The following is a 17,233-nucleotide window of genomic DNA, read 5'->3' as shown; positions in this document are numbered from 1 at the left end:
ATATAAACCGATCTTCCGGTTTGACTTCGATTAGGCTGAAGTTTTGCGTGTCATGTTCTGTAACAACTGTGTTAAGTACGGTCCGAATCGGTCTATAACCTGATATAGCTGCCATACAAACCGATCTCCCGGTTTGACTTCTTGAGCCCCTGGAAGATGCAATTTCTTCCGATTAGTCTAAAATTTTGCATATAGTGTTCTGTTATGGCTTCCAACAACTGTGCCAAGTACGGTCCAAATCAGTCTATAACCTGATATAGCTCCCACTTAAACCGATCTCCCGATTTCACTTCTTGAGCCTTTACAAGCCGCAATTTTTGTCCAACTTGTCTGAAATTTTGCATGTGGTGTTCTGTTATGACTTCCAACAACTGTGCCTAGTACGGTCCAAATCAGTCTATGACCTGATATAGCTCCCATATAAACCGATTTGCCGATTTGACTTCTTAAGTCCTTACAAAGCGACAATTTTTTCCCATTTGGCTCAAATTGTGCATGCGGTGTTCAGCTACGACTTCCAACAACTGTGTCGAGTACGGCCCATATCAGTCAATAACCTGATATAGCTCCCATATAAATCGGTCTCTCGATTATTTATTTTTGGTTCGTAGAAGCTTTAATTTTTGCTGGTTTGACAGAAGTTTGGTATGTAGAATAAAAATAAATTTATTTTGTATACATTTTTAGCAGAGTCCAGGGTGGTGGGTTTCCAAGATTCGGCCCGGCCGAATGCTTTTACTTATGCTTGTTTCATAAGTTTAATATAAAAGTTAAGGTTTTCTTCCTCTTAATTGAGACTTGTCTAATTTTTTCCCGCAAAGCTTGTCTTTTAGACATTATGCCAAACTCCATTTAAAATTTCTTAGTTTAGCAATTTTTCGTTTTGTCAACACGAGACAAGTAATGTTTTCATCAATACCAGATTGACCGAATTTTTATTGTCGATTCTTTTATTTAAACCATAATCAAATTGTCGTTGCTTGCGGCCGGAAATTCTGAAAGCTGCTGCTGAACCAGATACGGATATGCCAAAGAGGACTGGCTGCATTAGGTTAAGGCTTGCTTTGCAAAAATTCCCTTATTTGCAGAAGTTTTAGTGAGTGTGTCTGCCTCTGATATGTGTATGTGTGGGTGTGTGTGCAACAAGAAGCTTGTATATGAATTTGTGTGGTTGGCATTTTCGATTTTGTTTGCTTTTCTTACGAAAGGACGATGAAGAATTTCGATTCAGTTCTAGGCCATTTAATTGTGCTTTGTTTGAATAGCAGTACGTCCCCTTTTAACCACCCATGCCTGGCTCAAGGGCACAGGCGGCGTCTCTTAATGGCTCCTTTATGCCCAACAACAAATAACTTACGTTGGGTAATTTCAAAGCTTTCAATGAAAGACAAAAAAAAAATAAAACTGCAGTAGGGAGAGATGCCTTCTCAACGAAGGACCCACATAGCAAGTAAACGTAAAAATGCGAATCCCATGAAAGTCTATCGACTACAACTGCCTCAAGTGTCTTAGCGAGCAGGCAAAAGAGTGCCATTGATGAGCAGCAAAGCGTTTTATGGGATTGCGTATTTATTTAAACGAAATGAGCGTACACAACCAAAAGCAATGAAAGGCAATGTCTGTTTTTAAAATTCCATTAAAAATCACTCCAAATTGTCCAATTTGTCGGAAATTCAATTTGTATTGAATTAAGGATACCACCAACCATGTGCTATTGCCTGCCAGTACCACTGGCTATGCATAACAAATAAAGTTATCTTTTGTGTGAGCTCCAATGTCTCCCACCCCACTCCTCCTGTTCACTTCTACACGAATGCAATGACATGAATTATTTCAACAGGGGAATGAAGGGGCATTTGCTTAAACGCCATTGCCAAGAGTCCTTAGCAAAGCAAAGATTTTCTATTTTTTCTTTTTTGTTTTTCTTGCGGCTAGTGGTGGGTAATGTAAATGCGCCAAATATTGAATGGTCCAAGCAAAAGGAAAAATCCATCGTGCGGAAAGAAATGGATGAGTGGAAAGAGCCTAATTTACTGGCCGTTTATAGACTTCCTTTGAGATGTGGGCTAATAAAAACAAATCCGTTTATTTGCTTTTTGTTTGTTGAATTTCTTGGGAGAGAACCATTAAACTAATCCACATTTTAATGGCAGGAATATCGAGGAACTGATAATAGAATACTTATTAATGGGCAGCACTTGGGATGTAATTTTAAAGTTGTAGATTTCAAATAACAACTTTGAACTTACCTTGAATGAAACTTCCCTTCTACAGAGAATGTTCGAAGATTTAACTTAAGCTCATAGCCGAGTCAGTACAAAGTTGTTGTTCCGGAAGTGATATCTTTCGAAAGTCCGTAACTTGTATACCCACCTACATGATGGTGAAGAGGTTAGAGTAACTACTTCAACATAAGTGAAAATCGGGCGTCATATACAGGGTGGCTGATGAAAGCCGCTACCAAAAAAAAATGTAATAACTTTTTTTCTATTTAATAATAATAATTTAATAATTAATTTAATTAATTAATTAATTAATTTAATTAATAATAATTTAATAATTAATTTAATAATTTAATTTAACATGAATAAAAGAAAAATGTATTCCATACACCGAAAAAAAAATGTAGCAATATTCATCATTGTAGCAATATTCATCAGCCACCCTGTATATAGGGGGGCTATATCTAAATCTGAACCTAGTTTCACCAAAATGTATAGCGTTTGTCCTTGGGTTCAAAATGTTATATGTTGAAAATTTCGTGATAATTTGAAACTCTAGCTAGAAGCTAGAGTTTCAAATCATATGGGAAATATGATTTGTTTGAACCAAACTCGCCACAATTTACTATTCTTAATGCCACTGAAATCAAGTAAAATGGGTCTAATATAGGTTCAAGACCGTTAGTTGGAACATCGATATATAAGGCAGCTAAATCTAAAAATTATCCTATCTGCAAGATATTAGGGTTGGATATGTAGGGGTTTCTGCTAAATCGGGTAATAGACTGGGCAGTTATGGAAGAACCTTTAACCGAGAGATTGGTGTATGTATGGGGTCTAAACTCAAAATGGTCCGATCTAAACCATATTTGGCACGAACGCAAAAGAGAACCAGTAAGGAAGGGCAAAAGTCGGGCGGTGCCCACTGTATAATACCCTACACCTACCCTATTAGTACAATGTGGGAGCCATTACCAATTCTGAACCAATGTTGATGGACCTCGGCGATCAAATATATGTCAAACAGTAATAACTACGGTTGACAAATGACAACATTTTTGGAAATGACCCAAAATCTGACGAACATATATATGGGAGCTATATCTATTTCTGAACCGATTTCAAGCAAACTTCTCAGATAGTGTGGTAGTCGCCGAGGAAAGTCGTCGTGGTGCAAAATTTTGGGAATATTGGTCAAATAAAGCGCTGGCTGCGGCTCTTGGGGTGAAAATCTGGCGATATACATATACGACAGCTATATATAAATCTAAGCCAATTTCTTTGAAATTCGCCAGTAATATCGAGAGTCATAAGAAAATCCTTCCTGCCGAATGTCGAGAGAGTCGGTTAACGAAAGACCATTTTATTGCAATATTACTGGAAATTGGACGAACGTATATATGGGAGCTATATTTAAAACTGAACCGATTTCGAGCAAACTTCTCAGATATTGTCACAGTCGTCGAAGAAAGTGTTGTACGAAGTTTTGGGAAGATTGGTCAATAAATGCGCTTGCAATGGCTCTAGGAGTAAAAATCGGGCGATATATATATGAGAACATTATCTAAATCTGAACCGATTTGCATGAAATTCCCCAGTAATGTCGAGAGTCAAGAGAAAATCCTTCCTAACAAATTTGAAAAGAATCGGTTAACAAATGACCATTTTATTGCATTTTTACTGCAAATCGGACGAATATATACATGGGAGCTATATCCAAATCTGAACCGATTTCTATGAAATTAACCGGTAATGTCGGGATTCATAAAAAAATCCTTCCTGCAAAATTTTGAGAGAATCGGTTAATAAATGACCATTTTATTGCAGTATTACTGCAAATCGGACGAATATATACATGAGAGCTATATCCAAATCTGAACCGATTTTTTAAAATTTCAATAGGCTTCGTCTCTAGGCCGAAAAACATGCCCATACCAAATTTGAAGACGATCGGATGAAAACTACGGCCTGTACTTTGTACACAAATTAACATGGACAGACAGACAGACGGACGGACAGACCGGCAGACAGACGGACATAGCTAAATCGAATCAGAAAGTGATTCTGAGTCGATCAGTATACTTATCAATGGGTCTATCTCTCTTCCTTCTTGGTGTTACAAACTAATTCACTAAGTTATAATACCCTGTACCACAGTAGTGGTATAAGGTATAAAAATACCGATCACTGTATCAAATTTCAGCGAAATCGGGCAATAAATTGTGAAATTTATGGTCTTGCAAATTGCAAATTTTGCCCATGAACATTCCACTAAGGAACAGGGTCAAACTTCTCACATATCAATGAGTGCAGTCCGATTCAAGTTTAACCTCAATTATATGGGGCCTCCTTTTTATAGCGGAGTCCGAACGGCGTGCCGCAGTGCAACACCTCTTTGGATAGAAGTTTTACATGGCATAGTACCTCACAAATGTTGCCAGCATTAGGAGGGGAAAACCACAGCTGAAAAATGTTTTCTGATGGTCTCGCCAGGATTCGTACCCATGCGTTCAGCGTCATAGGCGGACATGCTAACCTCTGCGCTACGGTGGCCTCCAAATTTTATGGTCTTAGGGCCTTAAAACTGGGGATCGTTTATAGAAGGGCTATATTAAGATATAGTCAAATAAGATATGTAAAATTTCAGCGAAATGGTAAATAAATGCTGCTTTATGAGCTTAAGACCCTAAATCGGGAGATCGATCTATATGGGGGCTATATCAAGATATAGTCTGATTTTGCCCATTTTCAAGCTTAGCTTGCCCATGGACAAAGGCAAAAAAAAAAAACAGACGGAAGGAACGACATGACTAGATCGTCTAGGATTTTTAGGCCGTATGTACTTTGTAGGATCCGAAAAGAATTTATTGATGTAATGCAAAGGGAATGACCAAATGAACATACCCCCATCCTTCGGTTAAAGCTCAGAGATAAGGGACCTCCTTTTTATAGCCGAGTCCAAACGACGTGCAGCAGTGCGACACATCTTTGGAGAGAAGTTTTTACATGGAATTGTACCTCACAAATGCCGCCAGCATTAGGAGGGGAAAACCAACGGTGCAATTTCGTCATAGGCGGATATGCTAACCCCTGCGCTACGGTGACCTTCACCAATCCTTCGGTATTGGGTATAATAATGAGGGACGGACAAAGGGCACAGAATGAATACGTTGACAGACATGCCTTAGGCGAATAGGAATAAGCTTCTGAGTATATATATATGTCCTTTTTTTGCAATTGAAGTATATCAAATATATTACCATAAAATATGGCCAATAGTAAACTGTTCAGTGTGAACATAGGATATCAACAAGCTCTCTCCATCGAGTTCTATCGTTCGCCAAAGCCTTGGCTTGATTCCACGATAAATGGGTTGATTCCAATTCTCTTTTCGTACAGCGGATCCATGTGTTATTCGGGTGTCCCCTCCTTCGATGTCCTAGCGGGTTCCAGTCAATGACATTTCTCTCTATACCATCGCGGGGTCGGCGTAGGGTATGATGCAATCAAACCAAATTTCTGTCAAACCATCAAAAAATACCGTACCGTACTTAGGACAGTTGTTGGAAGTCATAGCGGAACACCACGTGGATTTCAGCCAAATCGGACAATTGCGAATTTAGCGGCTTGTAGGGGCTCAGGAGTCAAATCGGGAGATCGGTTTATAGGGGAGCTATAGCAGGTAGTAGACCGATTCGGACCGTACTTAACACAGTTGTTGAAAGTCATAGCGGAACACCGCATGCAAAATTTCAGGATATGCTCTATGGTGCATAGAAAACAGTTTGCTTAAAATAGCAAATACTGTCTGCTGAATATTAGTAGTTAATTTTGTTGCTATTTTAGCAGTAGTTATGCTATCACAGCAGTAGTTCTGAAATTTCAGAGCAACAGTCTTACTGCTGGAAAGCTTGTTGTTGCTGAAAATGACCGCTGCTTAATTACACTTAACCAAAATTATTAATCAAAACAGCAAAAATGTTTTTTATATAATCATCAACAAAGATCTTCCAAAGTACGCACAACTCCTACGTTACCCGGAAATTGTTAGAGCTAGTAAAAGCATCTGAGTTGGTTAGAATTAATAAGTAAAAGCTCATATACGAGTATACCGAAGGGCTATAAAAGAAGTGCATAAGTTATTATACCCTACACCACCAATGCGGTACAGGGAATTATAACTTGTGCATTTGTTTGTAACACCCAGAAGGAAGAGAGATAGACCCATTGATAACTACACCGATTGACTTAGAATCGCTTTCGGATTTGATTTAGCTATTCCTGTGTATCTCTCCGTCTGTCCATGTTAATTTGTGTACAAAGTGCAGATTGCAATATCGTCCGATACTCTTAAAATTAGGTACAGGCATGTTTTTCAGCCTAGAGACGAAGCCTATTGAAAGTGGATTTTGAAATAAAAGGTATTTGAGTGTAATACCTCTTATTTAAACCCCACATTGCAATGGTCAGTAGAAATCCTTCTTGGAGTGTGGTGGACCACCAGAGACTTGGTCCCAAAAATGAAAGTCAATTTCATACTCCAAAAGACATATTGCCATGATTGGTAAATATGTCAAATTTGAGGCTTTTTTTCGGGGTGGTGTGACCCATGAAACACTTAGTCCCACAATTGGATATCAGATTCGTTTTCTACTCTCAAATACCTTAAATTTGATTTCAACATTGTAGTGATTGGTCTATAAATCCGTTTGGCGGGTTTTGGGGTGGGCGGCTCTCCTAGGCACCCTACCCCAGATTTTGTATACCAAATTTTTGTTTTTAGGTTACTGTAAATGTGCAACCAAAATTTCGCTTAAATCATCCTACCCATTTCAGAGATCTGGTGTTTTGTGAAAATTAGGGTAAGGGGGAGGGTCGCCCGCTTTATGTATAAAAAAATAAAGTACCTTATTTTCACCACGGGTCCTTAATGCACCATTTGTGAAAGTTTCACGAAAATTGGTTCAGCCCTTTTTAAGCCATTATGGAACACACAAACAAACAAATCGACAAACAAACAAAAATTCCTTTATATATATATATATAGAAGATAGCTGAGTCTGGGCAGCATCGCTGCGTCTTCATTTTCACCACGCAAAAAATATGTTTCTTATTCTCACTCTAAAATGTTGAAAACATTTTAACTAATAAGATTTTTCTCCAAAATTTCTACATTTTTCAGATTTGCACTTAAACTACCTTAAACACCGTCTTGGGTGGGAAAATTAACAAAATAATTGCGCAAACAACCACAACGAAATTCCTATATTTTATTTTGCTTTATTCAAAAGACCGATAGGTTGTCATAACAAAGATATATGCAGTAAGATTAATTTTGACCACTCTGCCTTCTCTCTGTTCATGTTGGTTTCTCCAAATTAGCGCCATCTACTGGCTGTTTTTGATTGGATAAACTAAATCCATATTCATCATTTAGTCTGTTCTTTAAATCAAATCAAATTGCCATATTAAACGATTTTCTTTGGTGTAGAACTAATTTATCAGTCTATATATTTGATGCGGTGGCGATAGTTCTAACTATTAAATCAGGTAAAACTTTTGAACAAAAACGTGTTGCCCAGCAACACGTCGTTTGGTCTTATCTATCGGTGAGCTAAAAATGGTTGCAACCTTAACGTTGAGATTTGCAACTCCTCCTATCACTCTGAACGTCATAATTTTAGGGGTATGGCGGCCTACACTTATTTGTGTCTCCACACATTAATTAAATCTTACAGTGTCCTGTAAGGTCATTATGATTGATCGACTGTTTTGGAGTGAGGTGGTCCGCTAGATATTTAAGCAGAATAAAAAGATTAGATTCGCAGTCCAAAACCTTATACCTTTATTTAAATCCCATATTGTCATGATTGGTGTATACAGCCGTTTGGTGGCGGCCGTTTATATGAGGGTTTGAATGACGCACTCTACTCAAAAATATCTATCTTTTGATCCCCCTTTTTTTTAATGGGTCAAACAATCCATTGGAGGTGATTGTTGGAAGTAAAGCGCCACCTAAATTGTTGGATACATAGTGTAATGTCATATTCGTAAACAACTTCCAAATACAACTCATTTGAGTCTTATATAGCTATGATCGAGTAAAATTTCCATTTTGAGGGTGGAGCAAATACTTAGACATAATTTTTTATGTCATATTCCTAATCATCTCTCGAATACTTTTCATTTGAGTCCCATATTGTCATTATGTACGTCCAATATGTTTGGTTGGGGGAACTTTTGGGGTTGGAGTGGCCCCTGGGTTCCTTGGACCCAACATTTAATACCATATTCATATTCTGCTCTCCAATACCTTTCATTTGATACTCATATTGTCATAATCGGTCAACCTTGATTTTGGGTGGTGTTTTTGGGATAACGGGGGAGAGTCCGCTCAATTCCAATATCAACTAATTGTATAACTTATTCCACCTTCCTGACCATATTTGTAATCTACTCCCGAATACCTATCATTCGAGTCCCATATTGTCTTTATCGTCCAATATGCCTGTTTGAAACGGTTTTGGCGTCAGGGCAACCCCCTAGGTACTTGGACTCAAATTTCGATATCAAAATTGTATTCTACTCCCGAATACCATTCATTTGAATCCCATATTGCTCCGATCGGTCCACTTTTATTTTTGGGTGGTACTTTTGGGGTAAGTGGGAGGGTCCGCCCCCCTTGATATATCAAAAAGTTATATAGTCTATTGCTCCTTCCAGATCACTCCCCACAATCTGTAAAAATTTGAAAGAAATCAGTTCAGCCGTTTTTGAGTCTATACGGAACAAAAAAATTTACGAACCCACAAAGGGGGTGTTTTTGAAAACTGCCCAAATTTTCAAAAACACCAGATCTCGGAGATGGGTGCTTCGATTTAAGCGAAATTTTGTATGCCACCTTATGGTATCCCAAAAACACGAAATAGGTATAATTTTTTTTTGTCGAATAACCTGGGGGGACGCCCCATCCCAAAACCCACCGGACGGACATGTTGGTATACAATATTCGCCCAAAGTGTTTTTGGGGGGGGGGGGGTCTCCCCCGCAAAAAACCCCCCAACAGGACTCTTTCACCGCTTTGGGAATATGGGTATCAAATGTAAGGTATTTAAAAGCAGAGAACAAATTTGAAATAAAAATTTATTCCTCGGTGTCCCCCAGCAAGGATATGTTAACCGATTAGAATAATATGGGTATCAAAGTAGTAGAGTACGTACGTGGCATAAAAATGTCGCCTTAAGTGTCGGGGGGGTATAGTATAAAGCTGACATAAAAATGTATTCCTTGGGGTCTGCGGTAAGTGGCAATCTGCATTCAGATTCATTGTGATACCACAACAACAGGAGAAACAAGATGCCTTTTAGTTTCTGTGGGAAACACACGCCTCTTCCTCGTCGTTCTCACAGCTGCTGCAGAAGTCGTTGTTCAAAATCATTAGTCTATTAGCATGTTTTCCTATCAGACCGTGGCATGTCAGTCATGACGCACACAATGACCGAGACCTCCGATTTAGCCAATGACAGCGAAGCGGTAGACCTCTTCAATTCTTCAGTGAAGCGGTAGACCTCTTCAATGCTAGATGGAGAGCACACAGATACCAGTTCCTCTGAAGTGTTTAAGTTCCTTTCTAGTCTCGCAATTTCATCTGCTGTACAATTTCCTGTGATATCTCTGTGGGCTGGCAGCAAGAACAGATGAAATTTGAACTGTGCAGCCATCGTGAGGACGTGAGTCTCAGGATTTGTGAGCGGTAATTCAGATGGGTCTATACTTAGATGTAGCCCCCATATAAACCGAATAGATATAGCTCCCTTCATGAGGCACTCTGAAGAGCACTTTTTTACGTGTTTTATTTTTCATTTCTCCATTAATGAATAATGAAACCAAGAAAATGCTTAAATAAAAAAATCCGTAAACCTTTCAAAATAAGAGAGTTTTATGCAACATCTGAGAAAATTGTAATTACCTAAAATTTCAATCTAAAAATCATTTAATGCCCTATTTAACACAAGATGAATTTCAAAGCAAACCAAAAGTGGGGTAAAAACAGAAGAGAAATACGTTTTTCCCCATTTTCTACACATTTTCATTCCAAACTGAATAGCTGAATTATACATTATAAGGATTAAACAGAACAAAAAAAGAAGAAAGCAAAAAACCCAAAAAAAGTTGCCCAAAAGACCACAAACTGAAAAGCACTACAGGTAAGGCCAAAAAGAGTGGCTTAAGAACAACGTCATGGAAAAAAGAACAAAATAAACAACAACATCCGCCTTCCGTGTTTAAATTGCAAAGTATACTCAACACAAGTTGAAACCCTAGTGAAAAGACATTAACAGCAACCTCAGGCTGCAAAGAAGGAAAAAGTGACTCCCTGGGGGGTGGATATAATTTAACATAGCAGATACACACCATAATTACCGGCGCGGCTAGCTTCATTAACTTCATCTGCTGAGGTTATGCTCTTTAAATTTTTTACATTGAATTTAGTTGATAATATAAAATATTCGCAATGTTGTTGCAAATAATGAGTTTTATTTATTTTAAAAAGGGGATATATGGACAAATTTGGCTTAACATGCTGTCCTTGTGGATGTGTGTAATTGGCAAAACCCACCAAATGGTAAGGTCATATACTCTTGGTGCCCTCTAGTTCGTACTCACATGAAGCGACAACGGCGGAATAGGACATAATATGTTCTTTTCCTGGCCGACGCTCTCTGGCGAGAGTATTTTACAGTCAAACAATTCAGATTTCTAAAGAACTCTATAATGGGAGGATAACTTAGGCTGGGTTAGGTGAGGTTGGAAGGAGGGGGCAGATAATAATCCGCCCATGCCACTATAGTATGCCAGTAATCAGCTTGTTGCGCGCTCTAAAAACTATAAAGTAACCTCTAAAAAGAAAATTTTAATTTAGGAATTCCGTGCTACTTACAAAATCTTTAATTGTCTTCAATACCACTCCCCTAAGTTGGTTCATGTCTGGTACTGTGTGTTTCCATCTAAGTGCCGGCATCTATTAGACACGAAAGCCGTTCAGACTCGTTTATAAAAAAGAGGCCCTGTATCATTGAGCTTAGAATTGAATCGGACAGCACTCATTGATATGTAAGAAGTTTGCCCCTGTTTCCTAAGGGAATGCTCATGGGCAAATTTGCATTTGCATTTTAAACTTAATACGTGGTGGGTTACAGGCACGTACAGAAGTATTTACCCTTGCCCTTTTCGGTTTTCCCCCTCTTCCAACCTGCCTCCAGCACGATGTCAAGGACCTGACGTTGCAAAAGACCAGTCAGAATTCCTATTTTAATCATGCCTCCCCAGCACCACCATAAGCAGCGTCCTGTTCTGTGAAATACTCGGCCATAGGGCCTTTCTCAATCCTAAACCCACCACACTCCTCATTTGCACTGCCATCGTAGGTGCCATACCTATCAAGAAGCTCGCAAAGGGGAGAGCCCATTGATTCGTTGGCATGATATACGTTATTCAGCGATTCATTCCTGGCCAGCTGGTCGGGCCTTTCGTTCGCTCCCCGTCACCTCATGATGGCTAGGACCCAGCCGAGCCTGACCGCCCTTCTTGTAGCTCAAAAAAGCTCTTTGCATCTTCTAGCCATTCTCGATCTCACATTGTCTGAAGTCAGAGCCTTCAGGGCCGACTGACTGTCCATATATATCATAACAGTCTGATCGGGCAGTGGCTTGTGCATCGACATCGTCTCCGGTGTTTTCATGACCACAAACGTTTCAGTACAACGACGTCCAACCTGCCGACAAGCAGTTACTCTCTCTATCACGCATCCCCATTCTTATCCCCCAACAGAACAAAGGGATGCCCAAAGTTTCTTAGGACGATCTTTGTTGCCACCCACCCAACGTGTGTGAGACAAATTTCTAAGATGTAGAATGACGTTCAGTGCCCCTCACGGGATACTACTCCATGCTCCAGAAATCAGCACCACCGAGGTGCCTTCTCTATTATCTCTCAATCTCTTTCTCTCTCTATCTCTTTCCTCGACTTTCCCTCTCCAGCTTAGTTTCTGGTCAAGAAATATGACAAAGAACTCGGCATCGGGAGAGATCGGCAGCTCTAACCAATCCGGGTCCGTTTCACTGAAAAGCTGTGTGTTCCTAGACAATACTCACGGCAAAGAACTCGGTCTCCGGAGAGAGCAGCAGTCCTAGCCAATCCGGGACCGTTCCCCTGAAAACATCCAGTTTTGTGCTCCTAGTGAAAAGTACCAACTTAGTCTTTCTGGGGTTTAAACCAAGCGCATTAGGACTCGCCCCTCCAGACAGCTTTCTCCAATCCCCTTGAACGAGGTGCGCAATAGTAGAGAGCAAAACGTTCAACACCTTTACCCTCTGTTTTTCGAAAGTCCTTAGAATACCATTGATTACCAGAAGCTACAAAAGAGGGGTAAAATCACTCCTTCCTGAGCTTTTCTAGTCACAACCTTTCTAAACGAACTATCTGCTAATGATGCCTTGATAAGCCAGCTATTAGGAATCGTATAAACATAAGTCAGCAAAAGAAAAGGGCCCTCATTGCCACCAGAGCGCCATATATGGACTCCATCTTCACATTATTAAATGCCCCATATATGCTCAAGAAGGCCGCCAAAACGAAGTCGGCCACACCCAAAATCTATTCTATTTAGCCAATCATATCACAAGGGGTACTGTCAACCGCAAGCATGCTGATACCAGCATGCGAGTGAAGGCATGATGCCAGCATGCTGGTGTCGATTAAATTGTTAAGCTCAATGATTAGGGACCTCCTTTTTATAGCCGAGTCCGAACGGCGTGCTGCACCTCTTTGCGAAGAAGTTTTTACATTACAGGGGATAACCACAGCTGACAAAATTTTCTGTTGTTCGTGCCAGAATTCGAACCCAAGCGTTCGGCGTCATAGGAGAACATGCTAACCTCTGCGCTACGGTGGCAACACACAGCTCTTAGGTATTATTTCGAGGAGTCGTATTCCGTACGGTCCAGCCTTTTGTAACCTATCAGTACAGTACGCCATCCGTTATCATTCCATTGTAGTGTTCAAACGAACTCACCACCCTACACCGAAATCAATGAGGACCTCTTGGTAGAACTGGAGAAATATCGATGGCACTATCGATATTTAAGTTTTTGATGAATATCGATGGCACTATCGATATTTAAGTTTTTGATGAATATCGATTGATATTTTTCCAATGTATACTATCGCAATAGTTAAAGTGTTTGCAAAACTAAATGAAAATAAGCGATCCGACACTGAATGTATTTATTAAGATACATTGCGCCTATAGAGGGCGCAATTTTCATCCGATTTGGCTAACATATTGTACAGTGATTTCTCTCATGACTTCTAACTGACTTTATTTACCATGGTTTTATTGGGTGTGTGCATTGATATTTTTTCAATATAAATCGATCTCCTGATTTTTATACCCTCCACCATAGGATGGGGGTATACTAATTCCGTCGAAATATTCGTCCAAGACCCCATAAAGTATATATATTCTCGATCGACATTACATTTTAAGTCGATGTAGCCATGTCCATCCGTCCGTCTATCTGTCGAAAGCACGCTAACTTTCGAAGTAGTAAAGCTAGCCACTTGAAATTTTGCACAAATACTTCTTATTAGTGTAGGTCGATTGGGATTGTAAATGGGCAAAATTGGTCCATCTTTTTATATAGCTGCCATATAAACCTATCTGTGGTCTTGACTTCTTAAGCCTCCAAAGGGCGCAAGTCTTACCCGTTTTGGCTGAAATTTGACATGACATGCTCCGTTACGACTTTTGACAACTGTGCTAAGTATGGTTGAAATCGGTTCATAACCTGATATGGCTGTCCGATCTTGGGTCTTGACTTCTTGAGCCTCTAGAGGGCGCAATTCCTATCCGATTTGGCTGAAATTCGGCATGACGTGATTTGTTACGATTTCCAACAACTGTGCTAGGTATGGTTTAAATCGATCTAAAACTTGATATAGCTGTCATATAAACCGATCTTGGATCTTGACTTCTTAAGCCTCTAGGGGGCGTAATTATTATCCGATATGGGTGAAATTTTGTACAACAGCTTCTCCTTTAACCTTCAACATACGTATCAAATATATTCTGAATCGGTCTATACAGCTCCCATATAAACCTATCTGCCTTTTTTACTTCTTGGGCCCAAAAGGGTGCAATTCTTATTCGAATTGGCTGAAATTTTGCATTACGAGTTTTGTTATGACTTCCAATAATTGTACTTAGTTTGGTTCAAATCGGTCCATAACCTGATATAGCTGTCATATAAACCGATCTGGGATCTTCACTTCTTAAGCTTCCAGAGGGCGTAATTATTATCTGATTTGGCTGAAAATTTGTACAACGGCTTCCCTATGACCTTCAGTATACGTGTCAAATATGTTCTGAAGCGGTCTATAGCCTGATACCGCTCCCATTCCGAGATTCCGGGAAATAACTCGACAATTTCGATCCATGTTGGAGGGTATATAGGATTCGGCCCGGCCAAATTTAGCACGCTTTTACTTGTTACTTCTAATTTTCGTTTGAAATGTAGGTGATAGGAAATAAACGGTAATATCGATTTTTATTTTTAAAAGTCTCGTAGTTTGCCAGCTCTACCTCTTGCACTATTTCACTTCCCTCGTGTACTTGTATAGGGATTTCCTGTACTCGTCCAAGTTCGCACTTAGCTTGGTTTTAGTCGCATTGTTTAGAGCCTCTTCGCAGTCTGTTAAAGTCCCCAATCCACCAAACAGGCTGCAATTTCTTACCCGCATAGGTCACAGGCCAGTTCTCCTCATAATTACTCAACAGGGCACCTGTCAGCAGGATCGCTGCCGATTCAGGCTTCTTTGTATTAATAAGAGTTGGAGGCTAACGTATCGCTGAGGTTCGCATGACCGGCTATGATGTTGAACGCCTGGATTCAAATCCTGGCGAGAACATAAAAACAAATTTTTCAGTGGTGTTTATTCTCTCCTAATGCTGGCGACATTTGTGAGGTACTTTGTCAAGTAAAAACTTCTGCCCAAAGAGGTGTCGCTTTGCTGCACACTATTCGGACTCTGCTAAAAAAATGATGCCCCATATCATTCAACTAAAACTTGAATCGGACAACACTCGTTGGCGATATGTGAGAAGTTTGTTATTCTTCCTTTATGGAATGTTCATGGTCAAAAAAATTTGCATTTATGTCAATAAAAGGCATGCTCAATTTAGAATAAAATCGACTTACCTCTCCTGTTGGTGTTCGTATTTCTTGGCTTCGTATATTATAAAGTCAATCAACTAAAATTATTTCCCAAATGATAAATTGTAAAGTATTTTATTTAAATTGTTTTACAATTTAAAATCTGTTGTCACAATATTCACACAACTATTGGGTTGCCCAAAAAGTAATTGCGGATTTTTCATATAGTCGGCGTTGACAAATTTTTTCACAGCTTGTGACTCTGTATATGCATTCTTGCTTATTGCTTTAGGAAAAAAGTGTAAAAAAAAATATATTTGATTAAAGTTCATTCTAAGTTTTATTAAAAATGCATTTACTTTCTTTTAAAAAATCCGCAATTACTTTTTGGGCAACCCAATAATATGGTGTAGGACTTAAAATTGCTCAATACAAATATTTCCCCATAAATACAAAAATATGTGTGTTTGCATTAATCCATGGCAAAATTGAAAATCACCTTCAGGCCAAAAGTTGTCATCTCTGTAAATAGTCCATTATTTGGGGGCTTACCATACAAAAATACTTTTTGTTGTTGTTAATATTCAGTCACAAAAATTCATTTGCCAATAGTAATTCGATTAGAGCTTAAACAAATTGCAAGGATTATAAAAAAAATTGTCAAATATTGCATTTTATGCAAAGCCTTATGAATGACAAAGAAACCCGTCGGTTGGTGTGTGAACACGTAAGCTGGACAAATTTTTGAAACGATTTTCAGGATAATTGTGGCAATAACAATGCTTGGTAAATTATGAATTCTCCAAATGCTTGATACTCAAAAATTATTGTAATCTGAAAATAATTTGGATATTTTTTTACAAAAAAAAAAAAAAAAAAACAAGTAAAAGCGTGCTAAGTTCGGCCGGGCCGAATCTTATATACCCTCCACCATGGATCGCATTTGTCGAGTTCTTTTCCCGGCATCTCTTCTTAGGCAAAAAAAGGATATAAGAAAAGATTTGATGGTCATGAAAGAATCTGTCGTACAAAATTTCAGGCAAATCGGATAATAATTGCGACCTCTAGAGGCTCAAGAAGTCATGATCCCAGATCGGTTTATATGGCAGCTATACAAGGTTATGAACCGACTTGTACTTTATTTGACACAGTTGTTGAAAGTAACAATAAAAAACGTCTTGCGAAATTTCTGCCAAATCGGATAGGAATTGCGCCCTCTAGAAGCTCAAGAAGTCAAGTCCCCAGATCTGTTTATATGACAGCTATATCAGGTTATAAACCGATTTGAACCATATTTGGCACAGTTGTTGGATATCATAACAAAATACTACGTGCCAAAATTCATTCAAATTGGATAAGAATTGTGCCCTCTAGAGCCTCAAGAAGTCAAGACCCCAGATCGGTTTATATGACAGCTATATAAGGTTATGAACCGATTTGAACCATACTTGGCACAGTTGTTGGATATGATAACAAAATACTACGTGCCAAAATTCATTCAAATTGGATAAGAATTGCGCCCTCCAGGGGCTCAAGAAGTCAAGAGCCAAGATCGGTTTATATGGCAGCTATATCAGGTTATGGACCGATTTGAATCAAACTTGGCACAGTTGTTGGATATCATAACAAAACACGTCGTGCAAAATTTCATTCCAATCGGATAAGAATTGCGCACTCTAGAGGCTCAAGAAGTCAAGACCCAAGATCGGTTTATATGGCAGCTATATCAAAACATGGACCGATATGGCCCATTTACAATACCAACCGACCTACACTAATAAGAAGTATTTGTGCAAA

General features: G+C 39.1%; 1 protein-coding gene and 1 long non-coding RNA gene across 2 annotated transcripts in view; one reads left to right on the top strand and one right to left on the bottom strand.

Annotated features, from left to right (window-relative positions):
- The window catches only part of LOC106088126 (uncharacterized), a 527,532-nt gene that overhangs the window by 39,607 nt on the left and 470,692 nt on the right, over nucleotides 1–17,233 (top strand). The gene's annotated exons all lie outside the window — the stretch shown is intronic.
- LOC131998144 (uncharacterized) overlaps nucleotides 1–17,233 on the bottom strand; it is a 195,235-nt gene that overhangs the window by 4,063 nt on the left and 173,939 nt on the right. The gene's annotated exons all lie outside the window — the stretch shown is intronic.

The sequence above is a fragment of the Stomoxys calcitrans genome, chromosome 1 (genome assembly GCF_963082655.1).
Source record: "Stomoxys calcitrans chromosome 1, idStoCalc2.1, whole genome shotgun sequence".
NCBI lineage: Eukaryota > Metazoa > Arthropoda > Insecta > Diptera > Muscidae > Stomoxys > Stomoxys calcitrans.
Note: the sequence above shows the minus strand (reverse complement) of the source record. Positions and strands in the feature narration are given on the sequence as shown.